The sequence below is a fragment of the Pseudorca crassidens genome, chromosome 8, assembly GCF_039906515.1.
Source record: "Pseudorca crassidens isolate mPseCra1 chromosome 8, mPseCra1.hap1, whole genome shotgun sequence".
Lineage (NCBI taxonomy): Eukaryota > Metazoa > Chordata > Mammalia > Artiodactyla > Delphinidae > Pseudorca > Pseudorca crassidens.
Genome location: NC_090303.1, coordinates 10,471,188 through 10,482,482, shown reverse-complemented (window position 1 = coordinate 10,482,482; position 11,295 = coordinate 10,471,188). Strand labels below are relative to the sequence as shown.

General features: G+C 44.4%; 1 non-coding gene across 1 annotated transcript; it reads left to right on the top strand.

Annotated features, from left to right (window-relative positions):
- Positions 1-1,788: 1,788 nt before the first annotated feature.
- Positions 1,789-1,919, top strand: LOC137229643 (small nucleolar RNA SNORA11). The gene has a single exon (XR_010945795.1). It is a non-coding gene; the product is annotated as a small nucleolar RNA SNORA11 (small nucleolar RNA).
- Positions 1,920-11,295: the final 9,376 nt, after the last annotated feature.

Here is an 11,295-nt window from a genome sequence, read left to right as displayed (position 1 = left end):
TCTGTCCTCCAGGAACTGGGTGGATGGGCTGTGTCCTCCAGGCTGGGCCCTTGCTGTGTAGAAGGTTCCTATACAACCTGGGTACCTCCTCTCGGGTCATTTGCATGTCGCTAACATTATTTTGCATATCAAACCCAAACCTTCTTTCTTTTTAAACTCACTTGGTATAGATTCTTTCCTCTCTAACTTCTCCCCTCATATATGTTGTGGGTCCATAAAGGTCAGGATTTCAGAAAGGCGAAAGGATGGTCCATCACCCATTGCTCAGAGCACTCTTCCCATTGACCTGAAGGATGGTCTGGGAAGATGCTCAGCATGGCGGCCACCATCCAAGATCTATTTATCACTTCTGTTCTAGAGCGTGGTTCCAAGTATCTTTCCCAAATGTCTCTTCCAGTTCTTCACCTGCAGGATGACCACTGTTCTATGTCTGCAAACCCTATTTCCAGGGATGTGCCTGGGGGTTGCTGCCACCTTGCTGGTGATACACCAGCTCTCATCTCTTGTCCTACACAGAATCACCACATCTTTTGCTTAAGGAGCTGCTGTTAAGCCATGTATCTTTTACCTTTTTTTTTTCACTTTTTATTTTGAAATGTTTCAAACATACAGTGGATATTAAAATGAATATCCATATACACACCGCCTAGGTTTCACTGTTAACATTTTGTTATATCGCTACAACTGTTGTTTTTAGCTGAAGTATTTTAAACTAAATAACATACATTGTGGCATTTACCCCTAATTACTTTAATGTCCTCCTCTAAAAATCAAGTACCCTTTCCTATATAATACCAATCCTATTTTCCACACCTAAGAAAATGAACAATCATTCTTTGTCATCATCTCATACTTATTAGAAAGTCAAGTGTCTCCTATTGTTTCCAAGATATCTTTAAAATATGGTTCATGCAGATGAAGGACAGAATTTTTGAGTTTTTATTTCTTGTATCACTTTTAAGCTAAATGGACTCCTCCCTCACTTCCCTTTTTCACTATATTGTTGAAGAGGTCAGATCAGTTGTCTTGTAGAGGATCTGTCCTCTGGTGGGTCTGACTGTCCTGCAGTGGTTTAATGGCTCACTGTTTCCTGTCTCTGGAAAGGAGGTCCCTAAGCCCTGAGGTGGTTATGTCTGAACAATTTAAGCAGGAAACCACATCGGGGTTCCACGGGCTTCCTGACTGTTCCTTTTGCTCAAGTAGCTGTCTGGGTTTAGGAGCTGAAAGCTATTGGGGTGCGCATCTGGAACCCTGAGTGTATCTAGCCCCGTCTACCTCAGGGCCCTGAGTTATTTCATCAGGGGCTATGAAAGGGGATTTTCTCATCTTATCACCTGTGGTTATTAGCTCGCCTAATGCCATACAGAAGATTGTTTTCTTATCAGCTGGGGCTGTTTAGTAACCCCAAATATGGATTCTGCAGGAAAGGTGAATAAGGCCTTCATTCTTCCCCCTGCCTAACTGAATTTTCAGAGGAAAGCATTGGTATAACTCTTGGTTCTAAAGAAGGCAAGTTAGGGAAGGGCTTTTGTTTGTGTGTTTGCTCTCTTTGAGAATTATGATGAGCTCATGGATTTTTATAGGTTGAATGTGTTTCAGTCAACCATGGTTACTCTCCTTTCCGATGTTTGCTTGTCTCCACTTTGGTTGGTGAGAGCCCTGTTCAGCTGCTCTGGCATCCTTTCTCCTCATCTACGGTTTGTCACGTTGGGCACTTTCGGAGGGCAAATCTCAAGACTTGCCTTTATTCCAATTAGACATGATAGCTTGTTCAAGACCGTTAAGGTTGGGGTGTGCTCAGAGCAGGGGGTCTGAAGAAACAGCTCCTCTGTTTTACAGCATACCCAACAGGAATCTGGGTGCACTGTGACAAGGGACACAAAACTTGTGGCCTTCCTATGAGCAAATACCCAACCCGTGTCCCTCTGCAGCTCACGTGGCTGTTGCACAGGACTAGTGGGACAGGGCTCAATACTGAAAGGAAAGCTATAGTATTTAGTGGGGGAGTTTGCCGCCTAGAGCCTGTCTGGTCCGTGCATGGGTGGACCATGAGTGGTCTTACAGACATAAAGGCTTAGAACCTCTCTTTTGGAAAAAAAAGAAAAAGAAAAATAGGTTCTATATACCATTCTGGAAAAGGGAAAACTATGGAGACAATAACCACAGTAGAAAGATCAGTGGTTGCCAGGAGATTGGGGGGAGAGGAGAGATGAATACAGAGTACAGAAGCTTTTATAAGCAATGAAAATACTTTGAATGACATTATAATGATGGATATATGTCATCATACTTTTGTCCAAACCCATAGAATGTGCAACACTGTTCACTTCATTATAGTGAACCCTAAGATGAACTGTGGACTTTGGTGATTATGTGTCAATGCAGTCCATCACTGGCTTAAAAAAAAAAAAAAGGTACCACTCTGTTGATAATGGCTATGCATGTGAGGGGAGGGGGTATACGGGGAATTTCTGTACTTTCCTGTCAATTTTGTAGTAAACCTAAAACTGCTTTAGAAAAATAAGTCTCAAAAAAAAAATTAACACTCAGGGTAGAAGTTTTTGGCAAAACTTCTGTTTCACTTTTATATATGTATACATATTAGATATGTGTTCGTTGGATTGTGGTGTATTTTTTAGATCAAGAAAGTTTTCTGATCACTGTAATTAAGTTATACCGGCAAACAAAAGCACAAATTAACCTAAAAAAAAAAATCATCATTCTTAGGTCCAGGGCTGGTACCCATCCTCCCAGGCCATCTGAACCCCACACCATACCAATCCATCTAATTGCATCTGCAAACTTGATTAACTATTTGGAGATAATTCCATGAGGACAAGAAAATACATATAAGTTTGTCCAAATTTTGTATCACAAGTTCAATGGTATGATTTGCCGTCAGCCTCATGAGAACAGTGAGATTTCCCTGAGGGCCTGGAGGATTTACCACCTGACCAGAGGGCAAGCTACAGTGAGGGGACTGAGGGTGGGTCCTAACCAATGAAATTACATAGCCTGATTATCACGAGAGTCACTCCAGTGTCCCCTGGGGAATGGCAGGTTAGATGTGTGGCCCGTGAGCTCCCAAAAGACAGACTGGTAGAAGGGGCATGGCCTGGATGACCCCTCACATCTAAGAACTGCCCTGTAGTGAGATGTGTGGGAGTTGCTGTGATTCCGTAAGATGATGAGCAGCACAGAAGCAGAAATAGCAAGGGAGACAATGGACTCTGAGGGTACAGAGCACAGCTCTCAGGCTGTTGAGAAACTGACACATGGCACATGGCAGGAGGTGGTGAGTTCTCTTCAGGGGTTACCTTGTGTAATCTGCGACTGTAAGGGAGGAAACTGAGGCACGAAGCATGTAGTAGAGTGTTGAAGCCAGAGTCCCGCAGGCATGCTCTGTGGCTCCCACAGTCCGAGGCGCCCCCCACTCAGCTGGAGCCAGCTTGGTTATAGATGGGACTGGCAGGAAGATGGCATGCAGGACACAGTCTACAAACACTTACTTCTCAGGACTGTCATCAAAGGAAAACAGGACTTCTGCCAGTTAAACCCTAATGCGTTGACGGTGAAGTCTATCAGCTCACACTGTCACCTAATAGCTCACACGCCCAGTAATTTCACAAGAAACTGCAATCAGCCAACTGCCCCACACCCATCTGCGGGGATTCTAAAGCACGTCCTTTGCTGATGACTCAGTGTTCGTTTGCAGCGTGTTTGTGGGTTCACGAGGATTCTTTCTTCTTATTACAAAGGACCAAGAGTGATGGGTCCCTGTACTCCTGGTGCAGGTTGGGAGCAGTTCCTCTAATTACAGGTTGTCAAATAGTATTTTCCCTGTTAACAGCCTGAATGGCTCTCACAAAGAGAATTAAGAAGTTTGTTATTTCGCTTGATGTGCCAAAAGATGCCCATTAATTTCAGCGAACTGAGAGGGGGAAATACACATTGACCTACGGGCTGCATTACGAGCATCAAAATATTTGTGTTCTAAAGTGTAGCCTGGAACACGTTCTCCATATTTGCCTTTCCAGATACAGCTTTCATTTAGTTTTCACTCTTGAATTCGGTATCGTGTCAGTTTAAGATTCTGAAAATTGAACACAATGTGCTTTCAAGTATACTTTAAAATATGGCGGTAGTTTCCTTTTAAGACTGAATATGCTTTTTAAAATAAAAAGGGTGTGTGTTTTCAGGATTCCAGTACCCTGCAGAATTTAGCCTGAGTTCTTCAGGGTTTTCACTATCTGGCCACTTGTGTCACACCCTTGTCTACGTCCCCTACACAGGACATGCCATTTGCCAGGCACTACTGTCGTCTGTACCTGCAATGTCCATGACCTGTTGTTAGACTCTGGAATATTTTCAGCTGTAAGTAATAGAAGAAGAGCTCTAGTGGCTTAAATAAAACAACAACAAGTCAGAGCTTGGCTCAGCAGCTCAAAAGTGTCAGGGCAGCCATTTTAACAATTGTCCTGACCTGTTCCTCATACCACAGCGTGGCCACTGCGGCTCTAGCCATCACATCACCTTCCAGGCAGGAACACACAGCTAACTTCTGCTCACCTCTCGGTGCTCTCCAGACTCTGTCACGTGATCCTCACAGCAGGAAGGGGTTAGGAAAAGGCAGCTGAGCGATTGAACTTTTCAATTGTTCTGAACAACAGCAACAACAACAACAACAACAAAAAATATATATGTATATATATACACATACATAAAATATTTTCAAAACTCTTTTGAAATGTTCTAAAGGAAGAAAGTGGAGAAGGAAAATCCTCTGCATATAAATCTTGGGGAACATATAAATCTTGACTGTCAGATTTTTTATTAATTTTTTTCTAAATTGGAGACTTTAAGAATAATTTCTGCTCACACTTTAGGAAGTTGGTAAAAACATTTGATTACCAGTCATGCTTACGAACAGGTTTGGGCTACTATTTTTTTCCATATCAAGGCCATCCTTGTCTCTAGGAAATGTAGCATCAGGGAAGAGGTGAAAGCGGAACAGAGCAAACACGGCAGCCTGTACCCAGGGCCCTCCAGGTAAAGGGCCTCTAAGAAATAATCACTAACCTGGTAGGAAAGGCCTGGAAGGTTCTGCTCTTCCTTGCACACAGCCTTAAGACTTCAGTGAAGCCGGGGTTCCTGGCTAGCACATAAATCACAGGAAAGAGACGATTTTTTGAGTCGAATCTGGGAAGTAATAGACCATGAAGATTTCACTTAATAACAGGTTTGAATACATCAAGTAGCAGCACCACCCTCAGATCAGGGTTAGGACGGCACTGTGAGGACAGGGATCTCAGCGTACACAGGCCAGGTAAGTGCCCAAGGCCACACCTATACGCTAGACAATGTGGTCCATCCACACCATGGAACATCAATCAAGCATTAAAAAGGTAGGCAATTCACATGCTCTGAACCTTGAGGTCATTACACTACGTGAAATAAGCCAGACTCAGGAGGACAATACTGCACCATTCCACTTCATACTCATGGAGACAGGAAGTAGATAAGAGATTGCTGGGGGCTGCGGCAGGGGGATGGGGAGTTACTCATCAGGGGGCATAAAGACTCAGTTGAACAAAATGAATGAGGTCCCAAGATCCGCTGGACACCACTGTGCCTACGGTCCGCAATACTGAATTGTACACATAAACATTTGCTCAGAGGGTAGAGCTCATTGTAAGTGCTCTTGCCACAATAAAATTAAAATTGAAAAAGAAAGAAAGAGTAAGGAACACAGCCAGGCCTGATTCTGAGGCCCACGGGGTTCTGCTCTGCCCTGTCCCCGGACAGGCATCCACGGGTCCCCATGGACACAGGTGCTGGAGGCTGTGCTCTCTCTGGCGGTTTAAAGAGAGGAGACTTCAGTTCTGCCCTCCGTCCTGGCCACTGTGCCTGCCACTGGACCTCGCCCGGCCTGGATGGTGGCCCCTCGTGCAGCTCTCTAGGAAGACCCTGGATGGGATTCTCAGGCCCATTTCCCAAGAGGCAGCCTGCAGCTCTGTCCTTCCACAGACATGAGGCTAAGGCCAAGGTTGCCCTGGGAATGGCACAGTCCAGGGAGCGGGTAGGCATGGGGTGACACCAGAGCAGCACAGGGGAATACTGATGTCCATTTAAGTCATTTCTAATTACCCATGCGTAGGGTCATTGAGATCAAGGGAAAATATTACATGGGATGCCTCATACTAAAATTATTCATTGTGTATCTGAAATAAATTATGTCTCTAAGTTATATACCGCTTTAATTAATTCTATTTCCCTCTTGACTTAGCTCTCCTTATCAGTTAATTGTTTTGCAGAATTCGCTTATGAAATTCCTTGCATTATTGCCATTTTCCACGTCCATCGAGATGCACCTTCTACAGCGGCTACATGCCACTTATTTCATTCCTTCGTCCCCTGATTATTTATTAGTGAGAAGCCGTGCTCAGTGCCAGCATTGTGAGCTGGTCTACAGAGCATGTACTGGCAGAACGTTGGCAGCTCTGAAAACTGTGCAGTGAATTTGAGTTCTGGAGGTGCCTCATAGCACATTCTCTGGTAGAAGTTGCTTTTCCATTCTTCGGGATTCCATAACATCTCTTGTTCAATGACTTTTTAAAATGTTGTTCACCACCCCCCCCCCCCGCCCCCAACACACAAGCATAACAGTTCATGTTTGTTCCCTTCCTCTTTGGGACAACGGCGATGCCCTACTTCTCCCCTCGAGGGGAGGGGCATTTAGTAACATCCACATAAAAGAGAAGAATGCTCGAAGGGGTGAAATCCATTTCAAACAGGGTCATGGCAAGTGCCGTAAGGATGAGCTATTTTAAGTCAGAATTTCCTTTTCTGCTCATAATTAATGCCCCTTTGAAGAACAGCATTGACATTTGAAGGAATAAACAGTTCTTCAAGTTGTTTTAACAGATTCATCAAGTATCGTATTAAAGGAGTGCTTCAGTAGCACTGTGGGCTGCTCTGTCAATTTTCAGAATCCTGTTGCTAAAAGGATTTTGAAAACTCTGAACAGCAAATAAGTAGACTTGTTTCAGTAAATCATTTCTAAAATCAGCATGAATTTGGGGGCCTTTCTTCAGAATTGAAGTATGATTGCAACACTTCACATGAACAGGATTCTCTCAACTGCATCTGCTAATGAGAACCAACCATTTTTGAATGTGAGAGAATGGAATACAACTTAATGGCCACAAAATCACCCAAGTCCTTCAATTGCTCCATTTGAACAGTACAAATGTTGAAGTTAGAGAACCGTTTCATGCCGATGGCTTTGATGTCCATAGAAAGGACCTCAGATGCTCTCTGAGCAGCATTATGCAGAATCTGGGAAGGACAGCCCACACCTTCCATGGTATCGTTCCCTCCCTGCTTCAACTTTGAATAAACGTTGCATCTTTATGCAAATATCCCCCAAATGTGTTTGTGTATCATCTCCACTAAAAGCAGTGCAATCTTTTTCATGAACTCCTAACTCAGTAATAGAAGGTCTGCACAAATTCACCACTGTTACTCAAGGCTCTGCTGGAAGAGCTCTTACACACAATAGCCGTAGAAGCAAGGCTTTTTCAGGAGAAAAATATTGCACAAGCAACGGGAAAGTTTTTTCTTCATTGTGATGACTTGTGTCTGTGGCTATGCTGTAAAAAGGTGAAGCACTGAGATCTTTGACCATGCATGTATGTATGTAATGTCAATGGCGTGGTTACACTTTTGTTATTGCAAGAGATTTCGTGCCGGCACTTGAGAATTGGCTTCAGCGTTGGAATCAGAAAATACTTCTGGCAGCAGTACGGTGAGACAGTCATCTAAGCTGAAGGACTGATGGCTGTGAGCAGAGTGGGAGTCATTACAGCTTCTGCTGCCATCACTGGAGCTGCTTCATATGAGTTTCTGTTAAGCAAAAAAAAAATGTTATATTACATTCTTTGGTACTCTTTGAGGAAACCGTATATCTCTGCTGGTTTATGTCTGACTTGTGTCCTGAACCAAGAGCTTCAAGAGAACTTTTCTTCTGCTTAGGAAATGTCCAATGTTCAGAAAACTCATCAGGAAATTTGCACTTGCATTTTGGCATTTGAGGCCCAAATACACAAAGTATAAATCATAGGAACATGGCAAGAATCAAAAAGACTGAGTTAGGTAATCTCGCAGCTGCCAGGACACACCTGTCGCTCCCAAGTCCAAACTCATAACTGACCGTAAGCAGGGGGTGGAACCAATGAAATTGATTATGAGCTTGTGAACTAGAAGTAAATTGAACCCGTTGCAGAGAAACGGAGCTTCCTGTTTGTCTGCCAGGAGAGCTGGGTTTCTAGGGCTCAGGCTCCCCCATCAGAGCTCAGCTGACGTGACTGAAGGTTTTGGTGGCCTGGCGCTCAGGACCAGTGGCCTTGAGAACCCCCCGTGTTCAGGACTGGTCCCAGGACGAGGGCTGGTGCTCACGGGTGGGCTGTCAGGGCGGGGGTTTGTCCTGGATGCTTTTCAGAGACTCCGACATCACTGACTGTGTGAGAAATAAGTGCTTTCCATTCTCAGCACTGCCCTTCCCCAAACCCCATCCCACCTGCGGGAGAGGCCCCCAGGGATCCCCAACCTTTGTCTGGCTTTCTATTTGTGGGACCACATAAGCGATTCTGGCTTCAATTACTGTGGTGGCAAATTAGCTCTAACTATCAAATTTTTGGGTAATTTATTGTTAAAAGCTGAATATGGACCATTTAGGGCCTCCTGACATAGGTAGTACAGGATGCAAGGAAAACCATGAAACGCAGGTCATACCTTGCAGATGAAGAGTGCCTGACTGCCCTACCTTAAGATTCTCTGGAGAGAAAGTGGGTCATAGCTCCCCCCACTTATAATTTTAAGATAAATGTGAGGTTTGACAGTGAGGCAGGTTCTGCTTCAGATCCTTGACCCCTTGTCACACCTGACGGGAGGGCTCCGTGTCACTGACTAGATGGTGCGGGGCTTTGTGGAACCAGCTGAAGCAGGGAAAGGAATGATACCAAAGAGCCTGGCTTAAGGGCTCCTTTCACCAGCCACGCGCCCCCAGGTCTCCGCCACACCCCCAGGCTGTTGTGGACGTGGCCAAGGTCACCAGAGCCCCTCTGGACTCTCGCCGGCGCCCTGGGAGTCTCACCTAGTCAGAGGGTGCCTTGTGGCAGGTGGTGATGGGCATGTGTTCTCCAGAGTCTCTACAAAAACAGTTAGACTTTATAAAAGAGTTTGGTAAAAAGAATCGCTTCGTAGCAAATATGTTAAATGAAAGGCATTCACTTCTCCTGGAAGATCTGTCAGAGTGTGGTGAGAAAAGCATTCACCTGGGAATAGAAACAAAAAGCACACGATGCACAGAAGAATGAGATTAATGAGAGCTGTACCAGCTACCAGGGACCTCCCGGAAGGTGTCAGAAGGGAAGAAAGCCACGTGGACGGGATGTGTCACATGTCCGCGGGCAAGCAGGCAGAATGTCGCAAAATGTGATTGTTTTCCCCAAAGTAATCTGTGGACTTAATGCAAACGCAACCCTTTAAACATCTTAAAGGATTTGGGAATGAATGAAACATTCGAGAAAAAAATCCTAGAGATAAAGGGAAAACATATGTGCAAGATTATCAAAGCTTCTGAAACAAAACAGAAATGAGCAGGAGTTCCAGCTGCTTAAGATAGGGCTGCTAAGCTAAAATCTGCAAAAGAATATTTTTTTTTTTTTTTTTTTTTGTGGTACGCGGACCTCTCACTGTGGTGGCCTCTCCCGTTGTGGAGCACAGGCTCCGGACGCGCAGGCTCAGCGGCCATGGCTCACGGGCCCAGCCGCTCCGTGGCACGTGGGATCCTCCCGGACCGGGGCACGAACCTGTGTCCCCTGCATCGGCAGGCAGACCCTCAACCACTGTGCCACCAGGGAAGCCCTGCAAAAGAATATTTAAGCAAAGGTATAGACACACAGATCAAAGGAGAACGAAAACACACCAGTGTCTGAAACTTGCAAGATAGGGTACGTCTCTAAGGAAAGGATAGAAGGAAGGATTTGTTAATGAATGTCCTTAGACCAAGTGGATAGCAATCTCAAGGGGGGGCATGTTGCATCCACACCTTGCATCCTGTGCTAAAATTAAATCCAGCTAAATTAAAGCATTTCATGGAAAAAATAAGATTTGCAAAACTAGAAGAAAACCTAAATTATATTATCATGGAAGATAATTCTTTTCAGTTTTGAAGCAGTGGGAGAAATCACAGAGGACAATTCAGATTCTTAAAATAAAAATGTTAAATTGTGATATCACAAAAAAACCCTAAAGTCAAAGGGACAGTAGCTGATTGTTGAAAATATCTGTGTCATGTAGACTTTCCCAGAGCAATGAGAGCTGGGAGCTCGGGTCAGGCAGGGTTGGTTTAGAATCTCCCCAGGGAGTTTTCTGAGGCTGTTTCTCTGTTCCTTTCAGAGGAATAATAATCCTGCTTTCTTAGAATTGTGGAGGAAATGAGCACTGATAATGGATGTAGAGCGTCTGGCATATAGATGCTAAAAATGATAAGTCTCACTGTTACTACATAGATACTACCTAGATACAGATAAAGCCCTTACTGACATTTTTATAAGAGAAACAATAACCCCAGAGATAAGCAGAGAAAGGATTTGAAGAGACAAAATCATCCTTTCTCTATTTACCCTTCTATTTGAGTTCTTTCTCCTCCATCCATTTGTAAAAGAAAAATATAATTAGTAGACAATCGTCTGATAAATTGATCGACTCCTTTAGGATTTCTTAGTGTCCAAATGAAAGCATCTTTAATTATTTTCAAGCCAGTTCAAAATCTGTAAAGAAGTGTAAAGCACTCAATGCTTGCACAGAAGACACCTAAACGGCCATGTCCACGGTCCCTTCATGTGTAGCATCGCAAGGAAAGGACAGAGCATCCACAGTCTGCCTCAGTGCCCAGAAAGCCCTAAGGACAGGGTCGTTGTCTGGGCACAAGGATGTGTCGTCCTGACCCTGCAGGGCTTGCTGTCTGGTGGGCACTGCAAAGGCAGATACGAATTTAACAAGGAGGCTTAACCCTCCTGGTGAAAATAAGGGGGAGATGCCCCCGGCCCTCCTTAGAGCATCTACTTTAGGAAACTTGCAACTGTAAGTTCCTTCCCTTTCCCTTGGAAATATATGGAAATCTGGTTATAAGCAAAATAAGCTGGCCTCCAGCTTTACACCAGGAGTGTCTTTCTCCAGGATCCGGAACCGCCTCTTTGGAAAGACAACCTCCCAGAGAGATGGCACTCT